The sequence below is a fragment of the Taudactylus pleione genome, unplaced genomic scaffold (assembly GCF_031769625.1).
Source record: "Taudactylus pleione unplaced genomic scaffold, aTauple2 ptg000157l, whole genome shotgun sequence".
Lineage (NCBI taxonomy): Eukaryota > Metazoa > Chordata > Amphibia > Anura > Myobatrachidae > Taudactylus > Taudactylus pleione.
Genome location: NW_028284559.1, coordinates 4,420,231 through 4,437,385, shown reverse-complemented (window position 1 = coordinate 4,437,385; position 17,155 = coordinate 4,420,231).

Below are 17,155 nucleotides of genomic sequence, written 5' to 3'. Positions count from 1 at the left end.
GACTGGTGCCAACCAGCTTGTACTCGAACCCAGACTGGTGTACTGTTTCCCATCTGCTGTGTGTGTAAGGAAGGAGTCCTCTACCCAGGAGAGGGACCCCTAATCCGACTGAAGGTCACTATATATATATATATATATATATATATATATATATACATACACACACACACAGGATAGGGATATATTAGGTCGATAGATTGAGTGAATATAGGGTCTGTGTGTAACAGAGTGGAGATTGTGTATTGAATTGTGGGGGAAAATTGAGTCTTTAGAAGAGGGTGGGAAATATTAGTAGTAATGTACAGGTTTTCCAGATAATTGTAGCAATAGGAGCTGTCATTATATCATCAATCGTCTTTGGAGTTGAGGATGAGTAGAAGGTATTGAGTTGGTTCTGAATCGCTGCTTTATGTAGCATGGTATGGAATTGTTGGTCATTCTTCTCCATGTCGGATTGTTCTGTTTGTGCTCCATATAAGGATAGGTACTGTTTGTTGTGATAAAACTACATAACCAGAGATTCATGAGTGGCCTCCCTCCTCATTACTTGGTCTGGCCCAACCCTGCTTAGCTTCCAAGTTCGGAAATAGTTGGGCGTGTCTAGGGTGGTATGTATGTAGGGATCACATACAGTCCTTAATTCTACTCGTAGGGGCTCATTCTCTCAATAATTCTGAAAATTCAAAGTCTTTATTCAGACCTTTCAGTGCGAGGGTTTTTAGCTTGTAGATCCAGCGAGTTTCTTCTTGAGACATGGGCCCTCATTCAGAGCCGCTCGTTTGCACATCTGCGCATGCGTACGGATCGTTATACGCATGCGCGAACCAGTCAGTGCGGCCGAAAATCGTTTGTACGCTATATAGCGAGTGCCTGTTATTTTGAGTGACAGAATGAGGCGTATGTGGGTGGTAACAGGGGAAGGTGCTTGAAAATGGGGAGTGGAGATCCGAACGCAGGCGTGCTTAAAGGTCAAAACGGGCGTTTTATGGGTGTGTATATTTAAAACAGCAGCGTCAATGACCACGTCACTGGGTTATTTTAGAGCCAGAACTGCTCGCAAATTTGTGGTAGCAAACACCAACCACAAGAATAGCGAGCAGTTCATACGCTGGTCGATGTACTCGATTAATCTAATAAATAGCGGACATGACGTATGGTGCGAGCGGCCAGGGGGCGTTTTTAACAAATAAACGAGCGTATGTTTTGCTCGTTCGTTCAGACTTAGAGGTGTGAACAGACTGCAATGTGCGTACGGATCATTTGAATAGCCACCCCTTGTTTTTAAACGAACGACCGCAAATAGCGAACGGCTCTGAATGAGGGCCATGGTTCTTAGATAATTGCCGCCTCTCCATGCTGCTTTTACTTTCTTTATTGCTGTGAAGGTAAGGAGACTTGGGTCCCCATTGTGTTTTTTGCTGAAGTGGTCAGGTACACTGTGTGAATCCAATTTGTGTTTAATATTTCTTATGTGTTCTTCTATGCGCAAGCTTAATTTTCTAGCTGTTCTGCCTACATATTGTCACAAGCGTGGAATTTAGGAGCTGTGTTCCCGGACTGGGCCTTGGATCTGTATTATTTGGCGCAGACGCTCGCTGGAGGAGGCTTGGCTTAATGAAGTTTCTCCGCATGAGAGGGTGCAGCGAACTGACAGGAGTTTGAGGAATGCGGCAGTAACGAGATAGCTAGGAAGCTACGTGGAGCGGCTGGATAGCCTAGGGTAGACGTTGGTAGCTGAGTGGCTATGTGGCTCGGCTGGTTAGCCGTGGGTAGACGTTGGTAGCTGAGTGGCTACGTGGAGTGGCTGGATAGCCGTGGGTAGACGTTGGTAGCTGAGTGGCTACGTGGAGCGGCTGGATAGCCGTGGGTAGACGTTGGTAGCTGAGAGGCTACGTGGAGCGGCTGGATAGCCGTGGGTAGACGTTGGTAGCTGAGAGGCTACGTGGAGCGGCTGGATAGCCGTGGGTAGACGTTGGTAGCTGAGCGGCTACGTGGAGCGGCTGGATAGCCGTGGGTAGACGTTGGTAGCTGAGCGGCTACGTGGAGCGGCTGGATAGCCGTGGGTAGACGTTGGTAGCTGAGCAGCTACGTGGAGCGGCTGGATAGCCGTGGGTAGACGTTGGTAGCTGAGCGGGCTACGTGGAGCGGCTGGATAGCCGTGGGTAGACGTTGGTAGCTGAGCGGCTACGTGGAGCGGCTGGATAGCCGTGTGTAGACGTTGGTAGCTGAGAGGCTACGTGGAGCGGCTGGATAGCCGTGGGTAGACGTTGGTAGCTGAGCGGCTACGTGGAGCGGCTGGATAGCCGTGGGTAGATGTTGGTAGCTGAGCGACTACGTGGAGCGGCTGGATAGCCGTGGGTAGACGTTGGTAGCTGAGCGGCTACGTGGAGCGGCTGGATAGCCGTGGGTAGACGGTGGTAGCTGAGCGGCTACGTGGAGCGGCTGGATAGCCGTGGGTAGACGTTGGTAGCTGAGCGGCTACGTGGAGCGGCTGGAGCGCAGTGGGAAGGCTACTTAGCTAAACTAAGAAACTAGTTGCACTGGCAACTTGTGTGAGCATTGGGGATCCTTTTATAGTGGACACTGGGAGCTGACAGGCTGAGAGAGAAGGAGAAGGCTCCTCATTGGTGGAAGTGGGGTCACATGGGCAATCCAAGATGGCCGCGCCCATGGACCGGAGGACAGCGCTTCCTGGAGGTAGTCAGCGGGGACCAGCGGTGAGCAGGAGCCGGCGTGGGAGCAGCACAGCAGCGGGACCCTCCAGAGGACAACAGCGTACAGCGCGGGAGCCGGAAGACAGCGCGGGTCAGCGCCCGCACAGGTAAGCGACGGGGTCTGATTCTGGGGTCTCCAGGCCGGCGTGTGACAGTACCCCCTTCTTCAAGAGTGGCCACCGGACACTTCCTTGGTTTATGAGGAAATTTCACATGGAACGCTTTGACCAGACGGGGTGCATGGACATCGGAGGCATTTATCCAGATTCGTTCCTCCGGACCATAATTCTTCCAGTCGATAAGGTATTGAAGACGGTTGTATCGACAACGGGAATCTAAGATTCTGTCAACTTCGAACTCCTCTCCCTGCTGTGTTTGAACACTAGAAGCTTTAGGCAGGACCTTCTGAAATCGGTTTAAGACTAGTGGTTTTAAAAGAGAAATATGGAAGGAACTTGGAATGCGAAGAAATGGAGGAAGCTTCAACTTGTAAGCCACAGGATTCAGGACTTTGATGATTGGGAATGGACCAATGAATCGCGGAGCAAATTTCATCGAGGGTACTCGGAGTCTTAGGTTTCGGGTAGAGAGCCAGACCATATCCCCAGGTCGGAAATTTGGAATCGCTCGTCTTTGGCGGTCAGCAAATCTCTTGTACCGGGCTGACGTTTTAGTCAGAGAGGAACGAACCTTTTCCCAGATGTTGGAGAATCGTTGAAGGGACATTTTGGCCGCAGGCACATCTAATGTGGTAAGAAGAGGGAAATCTGGCACTAGAGGATGTTGACCAAAAACTGTAAAAAAAGGAGTTGAGCTGGTGGATGTGTGATAATGATTATTGTGGGCAAATTCGGCCCAAGGAAGAAGTTCAATCCAGTCATCTTGGGAGGAGGAGACAAAAGTGCGCAGGAACTGTTCCAGGTCTTGATTGACCCTTTCGGTCTGACCGTTGGTCTGGGGATGATAAGCGGTAGAAAATTTGAGTTTTACCTGAAGGGCTGAGCAGAGTGACCTCCAGAACTTCGCTACGAACTGTACTCCCCTGTCGGAGATGATCTCTTGAGGAAGGCCGTGGAGCTTGAAGATCTCTTTTATAAAGCTCTGGGCGAGTAGAGGTGCAGACGGAAGCCCAGTAAGTGGTACGAAATGAGGCATTTTAGAAAAACGATCCACGATAACCCAAATTGTGTTGTGGCCCCGAGATGGAGGAAGATCAGAGATGAAATCCATAGATAGGTGAGTCCATGGCTTAGATGGAATTGCAAGAGGTTGGAGTTGACCGTGTGGAACCCGCCGAGGTATCTTGTGTTGGGCACATTTGATGCATGAAGACACATAAGACCTGACGTCCTTTTTCATCGACCACCACCAATAGGACCGCTGGATAAATTCTAGGGTTTTATCCATACCCAGGTGACCAGAGAACCGGGAAGCATGAGCCCAATGCAGTAACCTCTTGCGGAGTTCCGGAGCGACGAAAGTCTTCCCAACCGGGGGTATAGAAGATAGTTCAGTAGAGGCGAAGGAAGCGGAATTCAAGATTGGTTGGGGCTGCTCCATGGGTAGATCAGGGTTGCTCGTCATGGAACGGGAGAGTGCGTCGGCTTTGAGGTTTTGTGAACCGGGGAGGTAGGAGACTTTGAAATTAAATCTGGAGAAAAACATTGCCCACCGGGCTTGACGAGGGTTCAAGCAATTTGCAGATTTAAGATAAAGGAGGTTTTTATGGTCAGTAAAAATGGTAATGGGGTAATGAGCTCCTTCTAGAAGATATCGCCATTCTTCGAGGGCTAGTTTCATGGCGAGTAACTCTTGATCTCCAATGGTGTAGTTCTTCTCTGAAGGCAAAAACTTCCGGGAAAAGAAACCACAGGGATGAAGTTTTTCATCTTTAAATCGCTGGGAAAGCACTGCACCGACACCTTCAGAGGATGCGTCCACCTCCAGGATAAAGGGCCGGGTGGAGTCTGGTTGCTTTAAGATGGGAGCGGAGATGAAGGCTTGCTTAAGAAGTTGAAATGCAGAGGTAGCTTCGACGGGCCATATAGTTGGATCTGCTCCCTTGCGGATGAGGGCTGTAATCGGAGCTACCAGAGTCGAGAAACCTTTTACAAACTTGCGATAGTAATTGGCAAATCCTAGGAATCTTTGTATGGATTTTAAGGAAGAAGGAAGAGACCAATCAAGAATGGCTTGTAGTTTTGACGAATCCATTTGAAGGCCTGTTCCGGAGATGATGTATCCCAGGAATGGTACACTTGAGACCTCAAACAGACACTTCTCTAATTTGCAAAACAGTTGATTGGACCGCAACCTCAGAAGGACTTGTTTGACCTGGTCTCGATGAGTTTGGAGGTCTTGAGAAAAAATCAAAATGTCGTCTAAGTAAACGACCACACACTTGTACAAGAGGTCCCGGAAGATTTCGTTGACGAAAAACTGGAAGACGGCCGGAGCATTACAGAGGCCGAAGGGCATAACGAGATACTCGTAGTGCCCATCCCTGGTGTTGAAGGCCGTTTTCCATTCATCGCCTGGACGGATACGAATTAAATTATAGGCTCCTCTTAGGTCGAGTTTGGAAAAAACTGTGGCTCCCTTGACTCTATCAAATAACTCTGTAATGAGAGGAAGAGGGTAGCGATTCTTAATAGTTATTTCATTAAGACCCCGGTAGTCAATACACGGGCGCAAGCCACCATCTTTTTTTTTTACGAAGAAAAATCCAGCCCCTGCTGGAGACGTGGAAGGTCGAATGAAGCCTTTATTTAAGTTTTCCGTAATGTACTCCGACATGGCCTGAGTCTCAGGGAGAGATAGAGGATAGGTTCGGCCCCTAGGAGGATTCTTCCCGGGAATCAGATCTATGGGACAGTCCCAATCACGATGGGGAGGTAACAGGTCTGCGCTCTGTTTGCAAAAGACGTCCTGAAACCCATCGTAGGCTTTGGGCAGGTCTGTAGAATCCCGTACAACGGAAGATCTGATAGGTATTACCCGCTGAAGGCAACCTTTGAAGCAATTGGAACCCCAGGAGATTATTTGCATGGTGGTCCATTGATTTGAGGTGAATGTCTCTGTAGCCAGGGTAATCCGAGGACTAAAGAATGAGAGGCTTTGGGAATCACTAGGAAGGATAGTTGTTCGGAATGGAGCACCCCAATGGTAAGTTTAAGTGGTGTTGTACAATGGGTGATGGTTCCACTAGAAATGCGACTACCATCGATGGCGGTTAAAGTGATGACTCGAGGCAACGCTTCCATGGGGATTTGATGCTTCTGGACAAATTCAGTAGTGACAAAGTTCTCTGCCGCTCCGGAATCCAGGAGAGCTAATACAGCTTTGGAACCTCGAGGACACTTTAAATGAGCCTGGATGGTGGAATCAGACTTCCTTTGTGATTCAGTGGCAACTCCTAACTTAACCTCTCTTTCATAAGTTAGGAGGAGGCGTTTCCCGGACGAATGGGACAAGTTTTAACTAAATGTTGAGGAGATCCGCAGTACATACAGAGGTTCTGCCTCCGCCTTTTCTGACGCTCCTCAGCCGATAAATGAGAGCGGTTGACCTGCATGGGTTCTTCGCCCAGAGGAGGAGAGGGTAAGCGGGAAACTGGACGTGGCCTTCCACGATCAAATCTGCCTCTTTCCAAGGCACGCTCCCTGTGACGGACATCCACCTTGTTGCAGAGGGAGATTAACCCATCCAAACTGGTTGGAAGGTCACGGGAAGCCAGGTCGTCTTTGAGCCTTTCAGATAGGCCACTCCAGAAGGCAGCGATGAGGGCATCCTCGTTCCAATTGAGTTCTGAAGCCAGAGTCTGGAACTGGACTACGTATTGGCCGACGGTCCTGCTGCCCTGACGGAGGCGTAGAATATCAGCTGATGCGGAGGTGGTTCTTCCGGGTTCATCAAAGATTTTGCGAAATGTAGCAACAAATTCGGGGTAGTTGGAGAGCAGGGGATCCGACTTCTCCCAAAGGGGCGAGACCCAATCGAGTGCTTGGCCAGAGAGTAGAGAGATGATATATGCCACCCTGGTTCTGGCCGTCGGAAAGTTGGCGGATTGTAGCTCGAATTGGATTTCGCATTGATTTAAAAAACCCCTGCATAATTTGGGGTTGTCATCGAACTTGCTCGGAGGGGAGAGCTGAAGACGAGCAGGAGGTAGAACCGGAGGAGCAGGTGACACCACAGGAGGAGAGGCGGCTTGGGAGCCAGCGGGAGCGGGATGAGCCAGTAAGGACTGGATGTTGTCCAGGCGTGACGACATATCTTGGATAAATTGGATCAGCTGAGCCTGAGAGGTCTCCTGTGTTTCCAGACGGGATAGTACATCCTGCGAGGCTTCTATCCCAGATCCTTGACCACTTGCCGAGTCCATCTGGCCAGTGCAAACTGTCACAAGCGTGGAATTTAGGAGCTGTGTTCCCGGACTGGGCCTTGGATCTGTATTATTTGGCGCAGACGCTCGCTGGAGGAGGCTTGGCTTAATGAAGTTTCTCCGCATGAGAGGGTGCAGCGAACTGACAGGAGTTTGAGGAATGCGGCAGTAACGAGATAGCTAGGAAGCTACGTGGAGCGGCTGGATAGCCTAGGGTAGACGTTGGTAGCTGAGTGGCTATGTGGCGTGGCTGGTTAACCGTGGGTAGACGTTGGTAGCTGAGTGGCTACGTGGAGCGGCTGGATAGCCGTGGGTAGACGCTGGTAGCTGAGTGGCTACGTGGAGCGGCTGGATAGCTGTGGGTAGACGTTGGTAGCTGAGAGGCACGTGGAGCGGCTGGATAGCCGTGGGTAGACGTTGGTAGCTGAGCGGCTACGTGGAGCGGCTGGATAGCCGTGGGTAGACGTTGGTAGCTGAGCGGCTACGTGGAGCGGCTGGATAGCTGTGGGTAGACGTTGGTAGCTGAGCGGCTACGTGGAGCGGCTGGATAGCCGTGGGTAGACGTTGGTAGCTGAGCGGGCTACGTGGAGCGGCTGGATAGCCGTGGGTAGACGTTGGTAGCTGAGCGGCTACGTGGAGCGGCTGGATAGCTGTGGGTAGACGTTGGTAGCTGAGCGGCTACGTGGAGCGGCTGGATAGCTGTGGGTAGACGTTGGTAGCTGAGCGGGCTACGTGGAGCGGCTGGATAGCCGTGGGTAGACGTTGGTAGCTGAGCGGCTACGTGGAGCGGCTGGATAGCCGTGTGTAGACGTTGGTAGCTGAGAGGCTACGTGGAGCGGCTGGATAGCCGTGGGTAGATGTTGGTAGCTGAGCGGCTACGTGGAGCGGCTGGATAGCCGTGGGTAGACGTTGGTAGCTGAGCGGCTACGTGGAGCGGCTGGATAGCCGTGGGTAGACGTTGGTAGCTGAGCGGCTACGTGGAGCGGCTGGATAGCCGTGGGTAGACGTTGGTAGCTGAGCGGCTACGTGGAGCGGCTGGAGCGCAGTGGGAAGGCTACTTAGCTAAACTAAGAAACTAGTTGCACTGGCAACTTGTGTGAGCATTGGGGATCCTTTTATAGTGGACACTGGGAGCTGACAGGCTGAGAGAGAAGGAGAAGGCTCCTCATTGGTGGAAGTGGGGTCACATGGGCAATCCAAGATGGCCGCGCCCATGGACCGGAGGACAGCGCTTCCTGGAGGTAGTCAGCGGGGACCAGCGGTGAGCAGGAGCCGGCGTGGGAGCAGCACAGCAGCGGGACCCTCCAGAGGACAACAGCGTACAGCGCGGGAGCCGGAAGACAGCGCGGGTCAGCGCCCGCACAGGTAAGCGACGGGGTCTGATTCTGGGGTCTCCAGGCCGGCGTGTGACACATATTGCAGACCACACGGGAAGGTGATTAAATATATTACTCCTTTTGTATCACAGGTCATTGTATCTTTGATTTTGAATATGGTTCCAGTATGTTTAGACGTTATTTCTGTTGTAGGAGCAGTTCTTTTGTGTTTGGTGGTTCTGCATGCTATACACCTAATGCAGTGATAGAATCCTGGCTTTCTTTCTCCTAGCCAAGTTCCTTCTTTTGGGACCTCTTTTCCTTCTGGTGGGATGTGGTTCTTCACTAGTTTCTGTTTGATATTTTGTGCTTTTTTTATAGGTGAACTGTGGTTTTTTTGAGATGATATCTTGTAGAGAGTCATCTTTTAATAGTAAATGCCAGTGTTTACAGACAATTTTTTCTATAAGCTTATGTTGGTCGTTGAATTGGGTAATGAATCTGGGACAAGATGTTTCTTCTGTATTCTTTTTATATGTGAGGAGGCTCTCTCTCTTCGTGGTCCTTGCTGTTGCTAATGCTTTGTTGATGACTTCTTGGTGGTAGTTTTGACATTTCAGCACTTTTTTGCACTTTTGTCATGCAACATTTTTACGACAATAGCGCAATACAGCGCTGAAACATTGCATTACAGCATCAGTGTGACTGTGACTGCCACTGTCCGTTTGCATATATGTATCTATATATATTTCTATAGATGGGGGCATCGCCAAAATCTTGCCTAGGGCCAGCTCTGCTGGCACCCAAATCATATGAAGCAACCATCTACTAGTTGTTTCTTGCATATAGATGACCAGATGCTCTGTTACTGTACCTTGACTAAGATTTCTTCAGTTTAAGGTTTCATTAATAAGTTACAGTAGCTGTGCTTTCAAAGGCAAACACTGAGGATTGAGGCACTACCAATTTGTAACTAGAGCTGGGTACACACTGGAGCGATGTGTACCCAGACTATACACCGGCTGACAGGCTGGCACAGTATTCACAGTACACATCAGAACGATGTAATGAATGACAGAACAATCCCTCATTCCATCCTCCATTACCTTGCAAGGCACCACATACAATATTGTGCGGGTTGCCGGGCTAGGTAGTAGGGGGGAGTGTTAGGGGAAGGGATAGTGGGAAAAGTACTCAACGGCGCGCCACTGCTGAGACATCGCTGTCAGAACTGATCGTCATGTGACCACCGGTACCTGGAAGATAATGTTGGAGCTGCTGCTTCCACGGGTCAAGGTAAGACACCGCTAAACCACCAGGGACCATTTGTTGACAGTACATCATGTCGACATATCACCCATGTAGACATGATTAATGTCAACATGGAAACCGACGACATGCTACATGTCGACTGTTCAACCATGCCAACATTTGATGTGATGAATGTTGACTTAACAATCGACTGATCGTATCGCACCCGCAAATGCAACCCCAGCAACATTACAAGGCTATACTCATCTTGAACATTAAAATGCTGTTACCCTCTCCTATGCAGACCCGCAACTAGGTGTGCGAGTGGTGCTGTCGTTGCCCCACGGCAGGATCGTCTGCTGGGTGTCCATAAAATTGCAGCACTGCTCCTATGCCAAAGTACTAATCAACATAAAGACTGCAGTTGACCAAGAGAAGAGCCTGGTGGGATACCAGCAGATAGTAGGAGTGGTTGTAGGAGTTGGATAGTTAGGATGTAAACCAGGTAATAATTGTCATGAAGACGAGTGTAGTGAAGAGTGTTCAAGAGAAATGGGTGACTTAAGTCGCAGAAGCATGAATATGAAGTGACTGCTGTAAGGAGATCGTTGATCACTTCTGTAAGTACAGTCTCAGAATTTGTGGGAAAAGCTGGGTTGAAGAGGGCTGAGAAAGAAGTTAGGAGAGAGAGCGATAGGCAGTTGCACTCATGTCACTCATAGTTTGTAGGCAAGGGAAAAGAGAGAAATAGGGACGTAATTGAAGAGAAAGCATTAAATGAAGAAAATTTGGGGAGTGAAAGAGAAGGTTCAGTCAGTGGAGCAAGCAGACTCTGGCATAAAGAGATATCTGCCAAATGATTTGAAATTTGCCTTTGAAATAGATGGCAAAGTTCTGGACTGTAATAGAGAAAGGAGGAATCAGTGCAGATGGATAGAGAAGCTAGTTTAAAAGAGCCGTTGGGAGCTAGGAGTGGGACGGAAATGAGAGAAGTGATATAGGGTTGCTTGGCTAAGGATAATAGATGAAAGTGAATGTATTGCTAAGGAAGTAGGTGTTGGAACAAGATTTCCTCCAACTCTTTTGGAGATAGTAGGTCTGTTTGGTGTGGCATGGCTTAGGGTTTGTGCAGAAAATTGTAGCAGCAAGTACAGAAACTATGCTTATAGCGTGATCATTCATTCTGGAGTTTCTGACATGTGTAAGGGGTGGCAGCAGAGAAGCAGGAATACTGAGATGAAGATCACCATCACATGAATACTAGAGTTATACTCTTGTTAAGCATGCTGAATCGCAGTTGTAGAGTGTCACAATGATATGGTACTGGCAGAAGGCAACCAAACTAAACTCTTTCACCTGTTCAAATGACTTCAGAATAACCACCAATAGACTTGTGCTTCAGCAGGGAGACAGTGTAGGTCCAAATAGCAGATGATTAGGTAAAGGAGGAGATGTATCACAGCTTGAAGAGAGATAAAGTACTAACCATGCTCCTGTCATTTTTCAAACAGCCTGTAAAGTGACAGAAGCTGCTGTGTTGGTACCTAATCTCTCTCCAAGCTTTGATAACTCTCCTCCAAAGGTTCAATAGAACCACGACAGTCTCAAGCAAGTTCAGGATTAAACCAAGCAAGTGATGCATAATAAGAGCAGAGATAAATAAATAGGTCAGGTCCTATCCGGGTCAGGTAACGAGAATACGGCAGAGTTGATGGCACAGGTAAATAAACAGGTCAATCAGCAGGTAAACTCACAAGAGGCACTTCTGGCAAACACAGGACTAGAGATCAAGGGGTATATTTTGGTCAATTTTAATCGAATATCAATCAACATTGATGTTGTGTATCTGAGACTAAATCACACATTCATACTAGGGGTGTGCACCGGGCACTTTTCGTGTTTTGGTTTTGGATCTGGATCTTTCCTCGTGTTTTGGATCTGGATTGGTTTTGCCAAAACCACCCTTCCGTGTTTTGGGTTCTGGGTTTTGTGTTTTGGATCTGTATTTTTTTTTAAAAAAGCATAAAAACAGCTAAAATCACAGAATGTGTTGGTTTTTCTGCTCCTATGCTATTATTAACCTCAATAACCTTAATTTCCACTCATTTCCAGTCTATTCTGAACACCTCACAATAGTGTTTTTATGTCCAAAAGGTTGCACCGAGGTAGCTGGATGACTATGCTAAGCGACACGAGTGGGCGGCACAAACACGTGGCCCATCTAGGAGTGATACTGCAGTGGCAGACAGGATGGCAGTTTGAAAAACTAGGCCCCAAACTGTACATAATGCAAAGAAAAAAAAGAGGTGCAAGATGGAATTGTCCTTGGGACCTCCCACCCACCCTTATGTTGTATAAACAGGACATGCACACTTTAACAAACCAATCATTTCAGCGCCAGGGTCTGCCACACAACTGTGGCTGAAATGATTGGTTCGTTTGGGCCCCCACAAAACAAGCTGGCAATTATTCTGTCCCTGCACAAACTGGCTCTACGGAGGCAAGATGTCATCCTCACCCTCTTCAGTGTGTACATCCTCATCCTCACAGAGTATTAATTCGTCCCCGCTGGAACCACAGGTCCCTCTGTACGTTCTGGAGGCTGGTCTCCCTGGAAGAGTTGATAATTCATTTTATGAACATCATCTTCTCCACATTTTGTGGAAGCAACCTCCTATGCCTTTCGCTGACAAGGTTCCCGGCTGCACTAAACACTCTTTCGGAGTACACACTGGAGGGGGGGCAACTCAGGTAAAATAGAGCCAGTTTGTACAGGGGCCTCCAAATTGCTTCTTTTTCCTGCCAGTACAGGTACGGACTGTCTGACATGCCTACTTGGATGCTGTCACTGATGTAATCCTTTAACAAACAGACGCACGCTTGTCGCTGCTGCTTTGAGGATGCAAGTGCGGCTACATCGCACACAAGTCACAAACACATTAAAAAAATAGTTTTTTATTTTTTGGAGCACTTTGAGAGTTACACCACCCTTTAACAGACAGACGCACGCTTGTCGCTGCTGCTTTGAGGATGCAAGTGCGGCTACAGCCCACACAATTCACAAAGACAGAAAAAAAAAGAACAATATTTTAATTGTTTGTGTAGCACACTTTGAGGGTGTCACCACCCTTTAACAGACAGACGCACGCTTGTCGCTGCTGCTTTAAGGATGCAGGAGCGGCTACAGTCCACACATTTCACAAAGACAGAAAAAAAAACAACAATATTTAAATTGTTTGTGTAGCACACTTTGGGTGTGTCACCACCCTTTAACAGACAGACGCACGCTTGTTGCTGCTGCTTTAAGGATGCAGGTGCGGCTACAGCCCACACATTTCACAAAGACAGAAAAAAAAAGAACAATATTTTAATTGTTTGTGTAGCACACTTTGAGGGTGTCACCACCCTTTAACAGACAGACGCACGCTTGTCGCTGCTGCTTTAAGGATGCAGGTGCGGCTACAGCCCACACATTTCACAAAGACAGAAAAAAAAAGAACAATATTTTAATTGTTTGTGTAGCACACTTTGAGGGTGTCACCACCCTTTAACAGACAGACGCACGCTTGTCGCTGCTGCTTTGAGGGAACCAGGGACACACTACCTCCATCAATTGTCTAAATCCCACTGCACTAATGGCGGATACCGGACGCACGTCTAACACCAACATAGCAGTCAAGGCCTCAGTTATACGTTTTGCTTCAGGATGACTGCTGTCGTACTTCATCCTCATCGCTAGGGACTGTTGGAGGGTCAATTGTTTAGTAAAAGTAGTGATGTTCCTACTTCCTCTCTGGGATGATAAACAACTCCCAGCAGCAGCAATAGCACTAGGAGGAAGTGGTTCTTGATCTTTCCCTATTTTATTTTTATCAGAGAAAGTTTGGTCCTCCATTTATGTTATATTGATATATACGTGCGGCTAAAGCGCACACAAACACAGAAAATATTTTTTTATTTTTGCTGGAGAGTAGTGCACTTTGTGGGTTACACCACCCTTTAAGAAATGAGCCAGCCGGCTCTTTACTTATGGGACACAGGCGCACGTTTGGCGCTGCTCCTTTGTTGATGCACGTGCAGCCACAGTGCACACAAGTCACAAACACAGAAAATATTTTTTTTTTTGGTTTGGAGTGTACTTTGGGGGTTACAGCACCCTTTAACGGTCAAGCCAGCCGGCCCTTTACTTATGACACAGGCGCACGCTTGGCACTACTTTGTTGATGCACGTGCGGCTACTGCGCACACAATTCACAAACACAGAAAATATTATTTTTTTTGGTATGGACTGGAGTGTACTTTGGGGGTTACAGCACCCTTTAACGGTCAAGCCAGCTGGCCCTTTACTTATGACACAGGCGCACGCTTGGCACTACTTTGTTGATGCACGTGCGGCTACTGCGCACACAATTCACAAACACACAAAAAATATTATTTTTTTAGCACTTGGGGGGAGCACCCCTGATGGACAGAGCACCCCCTGGACAACACTACAGCACCCCTTTAGGACTGGGACACTGCACAGGACTTTGGAGTGGACACAGCCCCTATGGAGAACTGACTGCACAACACAGTCCAGCCAGCCCCTATGGACTTTGAAGTAGTGGACACAGCCCCTATTAACAACAGCAGCACAGCACAACACAGCCAGCCCCTATGGACTTTCAAGTAGTGGACAACAGCAGCACAGCGCAGCACAACACTACTCTGCACTACACTACACTACACAGCCCAGCCAGCCCTAACTCCCACCCTCCCTCTTCACTGTCCACAGCCGAGTGAGAAAATGGCGCCGACGTGGGTACCTTATATAGGATCCAAAACCCGCGAGACTCGGAAGGCGGGATGATGACGTTTTGCCTCGATTTCAGATCCGAGTCAGGCGGGAAAAGTCCAGCCTGACTCGGATCGGCCTCGGATCGGGGGGGCTCGGGGGGGTTCGGATTTCAGAAATCCGAACCCGCTCACCCCTAATTCATACCCCATTTACACTAATGTCCCGGGTGACCTGGTATTTGGAACATGATTCCAATCCGGGTCAGACCCCATTCCCACTGCGGCGCCAACCCGGGCTATTCCCGGGTCGGCGCCGTTCACATTGCACATGGGTGTAGTGGAACTGTTGTTCCGATGCTTGGAGAGGACATCATCTCCAAGCACAGAGAATCCCCGAGGAACTCTCCAAGCTGTAATCAGGACCCTGGTTTATCCGTTCAAACTGCAGTGAATCCAGCCCTTGCCCCTTTTACTTCTAGCAGCAACCCAGGTTAAGCCTGCAATAACCTGGGATTTTGCTGCTAGTCTGAAAGGGGTATTACTAACACTTAAAGCGGTCTATAAACTAAGCCTTAGAGAGAGATAAAGTGGATGGAGATAAAGTACTAACCAATCAGCTTCTGTCACTTTACAGGTTGTGTTTGAAAAATGATGGTTAGGAGCCGATTGGTTGGTACTTTATCTCCATCCATTTGATCTCTCTCCAAGGCTTAGTACATAGAAAAAGGGTCTATTAGTAAATGTGTGATTTAGTCCCAGAAACAACACTACAATGTTGATCAATTGAAATCGATTAAAATATACCCCTAAGTGTCTGGATGTGTAGAATAATCACCTAACAATTGCTGTTAGTTGGAGCAACTGGAATGGGATTGAAATGCCGACAGCTGTGTAGCCGCTGGTTCAAATCCCAACAGCGCTAGCCCGAGGCGGAGGAAATCCCGAAAGCGGAGGTAAGTAATATAACCCGCCCATATCCCCCCCCTAACCCTCCTTTAGGGGTGCCTAACCTCCCCTCCTAGTGCCTAACCCTAACCTCCCCCCGTTAGTGCATAAACCTAACCCCCCTCCCCGCACCCTAAACCTAACTCTCCCGGGGGATTTTCCATCCCTAACCTCACCCCCTAGTGCCTAAACCTAACCTCCCCCCGTTAGTGCCTAAACCTAACCCCCCTCCCAGCACCCTAAACCTAACTCTCCCGGGGGGTCCCTAACCTCCCCCTAGTCCCTAAACCTAACCCTTCCCGTAGCCTAACCCTCCCTGGGGAGATGCCTAACCTCAAGTCCCCCCAGGGGGGGTCCCTAAGCCTAAACCCCCCCCATCCCCTGCTACATCGCTACTTACCTCCGGTGCTGGACGATCAGTCCGGCGTCCTGTCGGGGTCCCGGTGTCGGGATTAACATACACTGGTGTCCAAAATTGCAAACACATTTTGAAATGTGAAGGTTTATGAACTTCGAATGCTTAGAAAAACTGTTTCACTTCACGCAGTGCAATGACTCATATATCAAATGAAAGGAAATTTAATGCTGAATTCAACACAATAAATAGAGGTCAAATATTTGCATTACAAGGGAAGTTATGCTGTGAAAACAACACTTAGGGTGAAAATCCCTGTGTACTTATGATGTTACTGTCCTATCAGTATTTCGTTGGGTATCCTTTATTTTTCAAGACCGCAGCACAGCGACGTGATCCAGGATTGTGGTGTTAAGTGAAAATGGTGTTTCGTTTGCAGCAATTGTGAGAGAAGTTGGTGGGAATGTGACATCAGGAATATGAAAGTTCTGTTTGCGCTATCAGGAAACAATCTATACAAAACAAACAAGGAAAAGGCTGGAAAAAGTGCACAACAGCTGTTGATGATAGGAGATTAAAACAAATTTGCGTCAGGGACAGATGGATGTCATCTGCGGCCATTAGCAGTAAACTGAGTGCAACTGGTGTTTTTGTCAGTGCAAGAATGGTACGGAGAAGACTAATGGAGGTTGGCCTAAAAGGTAGGATTCCCCGAAAAAAGCCATTGCTGAATAAAAAGTAGCGGCAGAAACTAATACAGTGGGCAAAAGAACACATTGCATGGACAGAAGGTCAGTGGAAACAAGTGATAAGGAGTGACCAAACTAAGATATCGATATTTGGTAGTGATGGGAGAAAATGTGTTAGACGTCGCATCGGGGAAGAGATACATCCAGATTTTATTCAAGCGACAACAATGAATCCTTCAAGTGTTATGATCTTGGCATGTATGACAGCAGATGCTGTAGGCCGCCTTTATGTCATAGATTTGACACTGAACAGCAGAAAGTACATTGACACCATCCTACAACCAAAACTTCTACCTTCTATCAGGGATCTTTTTCCAGTTAATGCTCCATTGTTTTCTCATCAGGATTCAGCTCCCTGCCACACTGCACAGACATGCAAAAAGGGGTCCACGGAGAATGACATACAGGTGCTGGGATGGCCAGGGAACAGCCCAGACCTGAACCCCATTGAACATTTGTGGTTCTGTTTGAAAAAACTGGTACATCTGAGGCGTCCATCCAATAAAAGACAATTAATTGAGGCTATAATCGTCTCATGGCGCCACATAAAAAAGAAGGAAGAGCTCCAAACACTGGTTGGCTCAATGCCACGTCGCTGTGCTGCTGTCTTGAAGAATAAAGGATACCCAACGACATACTGATAGGACAAGTACACAGGGATTTTC